General features: G+C 37.8%; 1 long non-coding RNA gene across 1 annotated transcript; it reads left to right on the top strand.

The window, feature by feature from the left end:
* Positions 1-581: 581 nt before the first annotated feature.
* LOC141544239 (uncharacterized) lies at positions 582-4,515 on the top strand. Its single transcript, XR_012482567.1, has 2 exons — positions 582-936; positions 4,150-4,515. It is a non-coding gene; the product is annotated as an uncharacterized LOC141544239 (long non-coding RNA).
* Positions 4,516-9,958: the final 5,443 nt, after the last annotated feature.

Raw genomic sequence — 9,958 nt, forward strand, 5'->3', positions numbered from 1 at the left:
TGATCCCTCTGCATTTCAGTTTCCTCGTCTGTAAAGTGAAGGGTTTGGAATAAGTGATCTCAAAGGTCCCTCTCAGCTTTGAAAATTCTATAACTCTAAAGGGAGACAGGAGATATCCCAGGGATAGTGGGGTAGTACAGTGACACTTCACACCAGGGAGGGGGTAATCTTCCTATAATTCACTTCCCAACGCAGACAGATCTGATTTTTACCTATTCCCCTTTCCCTACTTTCAATTCCCTCCACTTTAACATCCCTTTAGATAAGGAGGAGGAATGGAAACCATCGGGGACTGTGGGAAGGACACAGGTAGCTCGTAATTTCTCTAGGGTTACAGAGATCTTGTCTTTCACTGTAAGGTTTGGCCACTTCAGGAGAACAATAGGAAGGTGAGGTTCCTGGGCAGAGATACCTCTACATTCGTGGCCACAAGGGGAGGGGGCTCAGAGGGGTGGGGCTTACGGATGAATTTCACTTTCAATTGGCTGGGACGAGCAGGTAACTTGAAGCTTCCTATACTGAAGCATAAATAAGAAGTGAAACTGAAGGGCCCCAACTTAAAATGGGCTGAATTGTTCTTCATCTTTCTTACTTGTGTGTGTGTGTGTGTTTTTAAAAAAGAAACAAAAACTCATTGCTCTTTCTTGCATTATTTTGTTTCACCTTCTATTTAAAAAAAAAAAATAATAACTCATCAGAATTTCTTACCTTTACTGACTTTTCTCCCTCTTCTATGTTTCCCTCCTCATTCTTTTCGACTCAATTCCACCTTTTTCTATTCTGACGCTTTCTTTTCAGGAAGGACCAGGGGGTAATCCACAAAATGGTTCCAGTGAAAAGGGAGGAATTGCCGTATCCAGTAGCCCTCTTCCCCCCACTTTTCTTGGGACAAGTCTTCAGTTCAGGCAAAAGGGATGGCTTTGGACCTTTTATACAGTAAGTGTTTTCTCTTCTTTACTACTGTGAAAAGTACTCCAGGACAGAGAATTACTTCCCTTTCTCATCTTTGCTCCTTAGATATACTTTTTCTGCCCTCCCATCATAGTTCATATATTTCTCTTCTGCTATTTAAAAATTTTATTATAGTCTTGTTTAAAATTCCAAACCAAATTTAAGGCTGGAACCCAAAATTTGAAAATACAGGTGAGTGTGAGCTTCTGGGGTTCTTTGGGGACTCTTTTCTAAAACACATTGAAGGGGGTGGGTAGAACAGTGAAACAGTGGGTGTGGTCATTGGTCCAGAAGAGGGAAAAGATCAGATTAAACCCTAGTGATAAAAAGCCCAAAGGGAGAGAGAGAGACCTCCTTGAGAGACAACTAGCCTATCTCTAAGGTTGAAATTTCTTAATCTGCCATGTTTCAACTAAAGACCTAGCATGCTAAGTAATTTTTTTTTTTAATGTAGGGAATGGGTAGATCACTAATCTAGGATGAGAAAAAAAAATTGAATCAGAAAACCCTGCCTCTGATACTTACTAGCTCTGATACTTACTTACTATATGGTTTTGGACAAGTTACTTTAAACTCTTACTCTCATTTTCTTTATCAGTAAAAAGGAAGTAATAATAACCCAAACCTCCTAGGTAAAGGGTAGTTGTGAGAATCAAAAGAGATAATATATTTAAAGAACAATGGCTTTGCAAATCTTAAAGCACAGTAATTTTTTTTTAATTATAGATTCCAGGGACCTCAAGTTTTCGCTGATAATGGGAAGGAATATATTAGAATTAATAAATTATCTTGAGAATCACTGTTCCTATTATTCTTATTGCTGTTCCTATTATGCCAGGCAGAGGTGAGATTTCCTCAATAAAAACAATGGTGGGATGAAATGGAAAAGGGGATTGTTGAGATTCTAGAAATGGTAGGAAATTCTAGACCACTGTTTTATGTATGAAGACACCATCCCTAAACGGTCCTTAACATGAGCCTTCTCCTCAATTTTTATGATTTGATCCCTGCTGGGTTAAAAATTAACCTGAAATGAGGGAGGTGGTAGGACCCAGTGAATAGAATTTGGATCTTAAGAACCAGTTGATTGCTTTTATGAATTCTATTGTTAGTTCTATCCCTATATCTAACTGAGATTGAAAGGGATATATGGCTTCTTGAAGTGTTGGCAGAACTGTGACAGAGTGGGGCTTGCACACCTCTTATGGGCTGATTCCATTACTTGTGGTTAGAGATGTGGGGAACAAAAGGAAGTACTTGTTTTACAAGGGTCCTCTAGAACATCTGGGAAAACTAAGATCTCAAAGAGACAGATGTTTTAATTCATAGTCAGTAAAGGATAAGGTCCTCCACATACCTCAGCTATAATAGATATGGGATTTATAATCCCTGGAGATGGCTGAATCAAAATTTTAGAATTGGAGGGAATACCTTCTGGTGCTTAGTGATAGAACTGAATTCTAAAAGTTCCAAAAATAATTTGTAGCAATAGTGATCAAACCATTCCCTTACATGTTTTAGCAATGTTGTAACTCCTTCCTCTCCCCACTCTTCATCCCAGATTATTATAAGCCTTTGATCAGGAATAAGATTTAGAGATAAGAGGAACCTTAAAGTCCATTGAGTCCCCATTTTTAGAGATGAGAAAACTGAGGGACAGAGAGGTTAAGTGATTTACCTGAGCTCACACAACTAGTAAAGTATCTGGGACTTATACGCAGATCTTTCTCACTCTAAATCCAATGCCTATTCACTATATCATGCTTCTGAGTTTCATATTTATTTCTTTTCTGGACCCATCCCTGGAATGGGGATGAGGTTCAAATAAGGGGGACCAAAAGCATAAAAGAATAAAATCGAGGATTCTGGAAAACCCATAAACTAGATGATTTTCCTGTGAATAATTAAGCATTGAAAATTTAAAGTCTTTGCGCTCTTATCTATCTCTTTTCTGCTAAACATGAGCTCAAAAGCCCCAGCCAGGTAAAGAAGGGCAGAGAACATGGGATGCAGTGACAATGTTAAGAGACTGTATCTTTGCAGCAGGTCAGAACATGCCCCAGGAAGAAAGTATTTCAAATAACAAGGTAGATTGCCCAGACTCATTCCCATCTGCACGTTAGTGCTAAAACCATCCTTTTATGGGACTTAACATAGAGCCAAGAGCATGCCTGAACAGAGTAGAGGGAGAGGCAAGAATATTACATTTAGACAGCAATAAGTTGATTAGTAGGTAATGTGTTTTAAAGAAAAAAAAATAAAAAAACAAAAAACATTTAACTTTCCCAGGAAGTTAGAACCTTCTATTCTCTAGTCCAAGAAAAACCTCTGAAACTTACAGAGGAAAAGAAATCCCATATTCTCATAGCCAATCCTCACCCAATCAAGAAGAGCTATATTTAAGATAAACAAAGATACAGCTTGATGGGAGGTGGGAAAAGACAGTTTCAAGGGAGATCTAGGAAACAGAGTATGTATGAGAGAGAGATTTTTCAATTTAGGGCTAGTTTTCCTGGTTAAGTTTGAAATTATGAGATCAGAAGTTCCTAATTTTCTTTTAGCCTTCTATCAATGATGGGAGTGGGGGCATAATTATTCTAGCCACCCAAGAACTTTTAAGAGATCCTTCTCTACTTTTCTATTCTTTTCAAAAGTACTCATGCCTTCCCTTCTTTTGTTTGCTTCATTTTGGAGGGAAGAAGTAATACTCCCCACTAATGCCATTTCTCTCTGTTTCTCTCTCTCTCTCTCTCTCTCTCTCTCTCTCTCTCTCTCTCTCTCTCTCTCTCTCTCTCTCTCTCTCCCTTAGTTTGCAATGCTATCCTTAAATTTTTCACAACAATTTTAGGATATCTGTCTCCCCAACCAAAGCGCAATATTTGGGCTTGATATAGGGATAGAATTTCGAGACACAGAGAAAGAGAGTGCTGATGTCCACATCTAGGTCAATGGCAAGAATCTTCTGTTGGAGCCAGAAGGGACTGATCAGAAATTTCCTTTACTTTCTGTGACTACCTCAGTCTATCTGTGGGGCAATGCTAAGATACATTAAAGAACTTAACCATATGAAGGTTATTTTTCCCATGGAGTAAACACAGAAGAGAGGTGAGATACTTAACCCAACCCAGTTATGTGACCTTAAGACCTTTGATAGTTCTCTCAGAATTGACAACTAGTGAGTTTGGTATTTGTCTATAGATACTCTGAAGATGAAAGCTCAAGATGATCCATGAGTTTCTCTTGTCCTTCATTCCACCGGAGTCTGTCTCATATCTAATCAGATTTCAGTGGAGTGAAGCTTAAGAGGCATGGAGTTGACTCAGCAACAGCAGCCACTTCAAGATTAACTCTGACTCAGGAAAAGAAACACTGAATGTTTGGAGCGGATATCAGCCTGCAGAGGAAGACTTGGGCAGGGCAAAGTGATACATATATTGGACCAGGCACCAGGAATGGGAATAGCTCCCCCTGATCCTTATCCCCTTTAAAATTAACACTTTAAAGATGTCTATTTATCTGCAACCTCAAAAGAAGTAAAAATTTACCTGACTTGGCTGCTGTAAATTTTTCAGTTCCATTTTTTTAATCTATAGATTCGGGCAACCCTTCATTTTTTTTTTTTTAATCTTCTCTCCTCTGGCCTGATATGAAGAAGCTGGCTGGGGCTAGGGATGAAGTGGAGGGAAGAGAAGGAAAAGGGACTTGTCTCTTATCCTCTGTCCCCAAACAATTGGCTAACATATTTGTTTGTAATCAACAAGGGAAAACACTGCTTCATTCAGATTCCTGCAAGATGTATGGAATGGCACAACAACAACCAAAAGAAAAACTACCTTAAGACTTTTAAAACCCATTTATATTATAATAAAATGAATGTAAATAAGATTTAAGTTGAGACAGTTTTCAGATATTCCAGGCTCTGTATAAGATATATCTTGCAAGGTAGCAGTGTAAATCCAGCAAAGGTTAATGTACTTAAACATATTTGACACGTAAAAATGTCAGATCCAGCATTAATCATTCACCAGTTGTAATTGCCTTTATATAGGTCTCCTTTCAAGACATACGCTTAAAACACCAGGCTTAGTGGAAGTCTGAAAGGAAAAAACAACAAATAATACACCTGCTGTCAGCATATATGATTTGCTTTGAGAGATTTAACATAGGATTCCTTGGATTTATTATTCTGTATGATTTTCTACTTCATGTTCAATCTCTTAGGGACAGATGAGAAAGGGGAGGGTGAGAGAAAAAGGGTGGTTGGAAGGGAACTAAGGTTGAATGGAATCCATGCCTGACTTAAGGAGATTCTAAGCCTTCATTGTTACTGGCTTCAATCTTAAAGTAGCAGGATGTTTGTCTACTTCTGTTGGAGCAACCAATTCTGGACACTGCCTGGGGTGCAATATAAGCTGAGACAGGTGATCCTTTGAATAAAAGCCGCATCTGACAAGTCTTTGGGAAAACCGGTTTCCTCTAGAATGTGCCCTCGGCAGCCAAACTAGCCGGATCACCTAAGATGGTTAGATGTTTTTCGTTGGAGTACCAAAGGTTTCCATTAGCTCTGCCCTATCTTCTTGTCATCTCCCACACTCCCCTAGGTAACTAACTGCAAGTTACTTCTGAGAAAAAGAGGAGTCTCTCTAATCCCAACCTTTGGGGCATGTTAAAAAGAGAATACCTCCCCAACTCTTAAAAGAACTAAAGGACTCCAGTGGCTCCCAACTAGACCTTCCAGCTTGAGTTTCCAGAATTCAAAATATAACCACTCCCAGTCACTCAGAGCCTTGCTAGAAGCAAAAGAATGCTACCCGGTACTTAATGGTGTTTCCAGAGATGAGAACTGCCTTATATCTTCTTTTTCTTCCCAGCTCTGGGATAGCTCATACAACTGTTGTTACCCTTACCTTAGAGAGGAGAAAGTGAAGACTTACAATTTGTCTGTGGTTAGCCCAGAAACATAATAAATATAAGAGGCAGCCTTTTAAATAAGCATCTTCACAAGTCAAGCCTTATATCGATTGTGTCCCTACTGGACCAAACCAAAAGTGTTCATCTATTTAAAATAGAGAATATGAGAGTCAGAGAGTATGTTGGTAAGCATCAATCTGGGCACATTTGTGCACACACACATGTAAATATACATACCTACACTCCCAATTTTGAAGGAATTTCACAAGGCAGAATAAAAGAGTCAGTCATTCCTCTGGTTTATTGCTTCTACTCACCACCCCATATTGCTTCATTCAGATTCCTGAAAGATTTATGAAATGGAACAATGAGAAAAAACACATTGAGACTTCTGAAAACTCATTCATATTATAACAAAATAAAAGTAAACAAGATTTAAGTTGAGACAGTTTTCAGATGTTATTCATCAGAAAAATAATTTAGAGAAAAAAAAAACACAAGTTGTAGACTAACAGGAGAATGGCATTAGGGGGTAGAGGACAGGTTCCCCAGTAGGAGTTTCTTCTACCCAAAAATTACACATCCACATTTACATATAGCTGTCTTTAACTGGTTAACTGAGATTTTTAGAAATTAAGTGATTTATTCAAAATCATCAAGTGGCAAGGTGAAGCCTCTTACTAAGAGGAAGATGGTACCCTTCCTGATTTTTGCATGAGTGGGAAGAAACTGCCAAAATGCAAATCAGAGAATAGGATGCCTTTTGTTTGCCTCTGTATAAGTACATCAATCTATTCTCAAAACCCTTCCAAAAGAACAAGGGCTAGATAGCCATATTACTGGCACAGGAGTTTGGATTTAAGCTCCACCCCACTGCCCACCCCAGCCCACACTCAGCATGCCTTGCTCTGTCTTCTATGCACACATGATTAGGGGAAGAAAAAACCTCTGAGGTGGGAAAGGGGAAGTTTGGAAATTTCAACAGTGCTGTGGTGGACTTCTCCATCCATTTCTCCAGTCTGGCTTCATTTATTTTATGTTTCATGTCTTCATTACAGGGCACAGTTCCCACTCACTATATTGCAGGGGAAAAAAAAAATGCCTTAATCAAAATTCCCTTGCAACAACAAAAAATAATATTGCCTCTGCTTTCTTTATTCATGATGATTTTTACTATAGTGAAAGGCAAATATCATTGAGCCAAACCCAAATAGACAAATATATACAACCCACTGGTAATTTAATATTTTGTGCTAATGGTATACACTGTAGATACAACCCGAGAAGAGTAAATTACAATCCTATCAATAATACATCAGAGCCTGGCTCTGGTCTTCCCAGCACACAAGGATCTGTATATTGGCAAAAGGCTCTTTGAATATTAAAAGCCATGAATATAAGGAGGCAGAGGTAGAAAAGCTGTTCCTCTGCGGATTGGTCTTTGTTACAGCAGCTATTTGTGAGAGAGCCAGCCTGAAGCTTTCAGGAAAAAAAAAAAAAAAAGGAAAAAGGACAGGAAGACAATGGCCTAGCTTAAACAAGGGATCCATAAAACTGAAAGTCCCCACAGGTAGTAAAGGAAGAACTTCATAATAATAATAACTTTTATTTTCACAGCTTTTTAAAAAAAGCTGTTTTCCTCAAAAATCCTTTGCTAAAGTAGCCAGCTTAACTTTGAACTTATTTTACATGTAAGCATTCTGAAGATCAGAGAGCAAATCTCAGATTTAGAAGGGACCGTAGATGCTTGTACCTAAACATGAGTCTGTTTGCCCAAAACAGAATATTTTCGAGGTGCTCATGTTGCCATAGCTAGGAAAAATCAAGACTGAGATTTGAATCTAGGCCTGACACTAAATTTAGCCTTTTTTGCACTGTCCCACACTGATTCCTATACACATTTGCTCTCTAGAGACCATGGTCACAAATTTTACATTTAAAAAAAAATACACATTACACATCTAAGGGATGTCTAGGAAGGATGCTCCTGGGTTTTGTTGTTGTTGTTGTTGTTGTTGTTGTTGTTGTTGTTATTGTTCTCTGTGTTTATTGTTTTTGCAAGAGGGTGTTTTGGCTAGCCACTTTAATTTTGAGCCCATTATCACCAGGGACTAAACATGTGAAGAAAGAAGAAGGTACATATCAATTCATGGGGATATTTTTGTACATTGGTCCTTACTATCCCTTATCACCAAATACCTTTGTGCAAAAACTAATTGATATAAAAAGGTAGATTGATATTGAGAAGATGTTAAATAGTTAATTTCTCTTATATGAACTCATGAGTGAACTTAGGAACTCTCAGCCCCTCAAGATTATTTTCAGAACCCTGAAGAAAGCAGCAGTTAAATATGTTCTGGAGATCCAGCCTGTCAGGGCCAGTGAATCCCAGAAAGGGAAATTGGGAAAGTGAACCCATAAGGAGTACCACATGCAGATGGAGAAACTGAGCTCTATGAAAGTTAAGTCATTTGTCCAAAGTCACAGAGATAGTAAGCATGCCAGAAAGGATTTGAATTTCTACTCCAGAACCAGTGTTCATCCCAGTGTGCAGTGGTGTTTCCGAAGTAATTATTTGTTACTTGTGTTTGCTTGCATTTTTGTTTTCCTTCTCAGGGTTATTGTTACTTTTTTTTTCTAAATTGGAATTTTCTTGTGCAACAAGATAACTATATAAATATGTATACATATATTGTCTTTAACATATATCTTAACATATATGGGATTACCTGCCATCTAGAGCAGGGGGTAGAAGGAAGGAGAAAAGTTGGAACAGAAGTTTTTGCAAGGATCAGTGTTGAAAAATTACCCATGCATATGTTTTGCCAATAAAAAGCTGTAATAATAATAAAAAAGGAAGATCAGAAGCTTATTTTAAAAAAAAAAAAAAAGTAATTATTTGTTATTCATTAATAGGGAAGCGGGGAAGAGGAAAGTACATCTAACATGTCAAAAAGCACCCATATTCCCTTCCTATGACTGGTATGTTCTGGGGAAAGGGATGTGGTTAGAAGATAAACTCAACTGGAAAAGAATATGTTTATGTGGTGGAGTGAAAAGAATGAGAAGAATAGAATTGTCCTCTTAATAGGTAGTATGGTATAATGGATAGTTAGACTCTAAGATCATGTTCCACCCCAACACATTTATTAGAAGATCCTTAACCTCTCAGAACCCCAGTTTTCTCATCTCTAAAAGGAGAATGATAATATTTCCTTCTTAAGATTGTTGCAAGGATCAAATTATTATTTGCATATATATATTATATATATACATGTATATATAGATAGATATAGATATAGGTATAGATATAGATATATGTATGTTGCATCAGCTAAGTGGCACAATGAATAGAGCCCTGAGCTTGGAATCAGGAAAACTAAACTTCCTCAATTCATATCCAGCCTCAGACATTTCCTGGCTGTATGATCCTGAGCAAGTCATTTAAGCCTGGTTTGCCTCAGTTTCTTCATCAATAAAGTGAGCCAGAGAAGTAAATAACAAACCAACACACACACACACACACACACACACACACACACACACACACACACACACACTACATGTAGAGAGAATTATTTTAAAATCTTAATGCACTACATAAATATGAAGCATGTTTCTAAGTTTTAGATGGAACTGGAAATAGGAAAACCTTAGTTCAAATTCAACCTCAGATACTCACTAGTTGTGTGATCCTGAGCAAATCATTTGACCTTTTTTCTGCATCTTTTAAAATAAAATAAAATTCCCTTTTATTTTGTACTGCCAATAAATAAATGAATGAATAACTAGGTAAATAGAAATCATAATAGCACCTTCCTCCCAAGGTTGTTGTAATGATAAAATGGCATAATATTCATAAAATGTTTTGCTACATAAAGGCAAGCTATTATTATTCAAATGAGGAGATTAGACTGGATGATCTGAAAGGTCTTTTCCAGATCCAACATTCTGATTCTTTGTCATGGGCAAGGGGAAGGGCAGGGTGGGATTAGGACAAAGAAGAACTGCTCATTTTTGAGATTTCCCTGGATGTTAAAAACAAAAACAAATCTACAGTGCTAAATCCTGACCTTCCCTCCCCACCTTCTCTCTC

The sequence above is a fragment of the Sminthopsis crassicaudata genome, chromosome 5 (assembly GCF_048593235.1).
Source record: "Sminthopsis crassicaudata isolate SCR6 chromosome 5, ASM4859323v1, whole genome shotgun sequence".
NCBI classification, from domain to species: domain Eukaryota; kingdom Metazoa; phylum Chordata; class Mammalia; order Dasyuromorphia; family Dasyuridae; genus Sminthopsis; species Sminthopsis crassicaudata.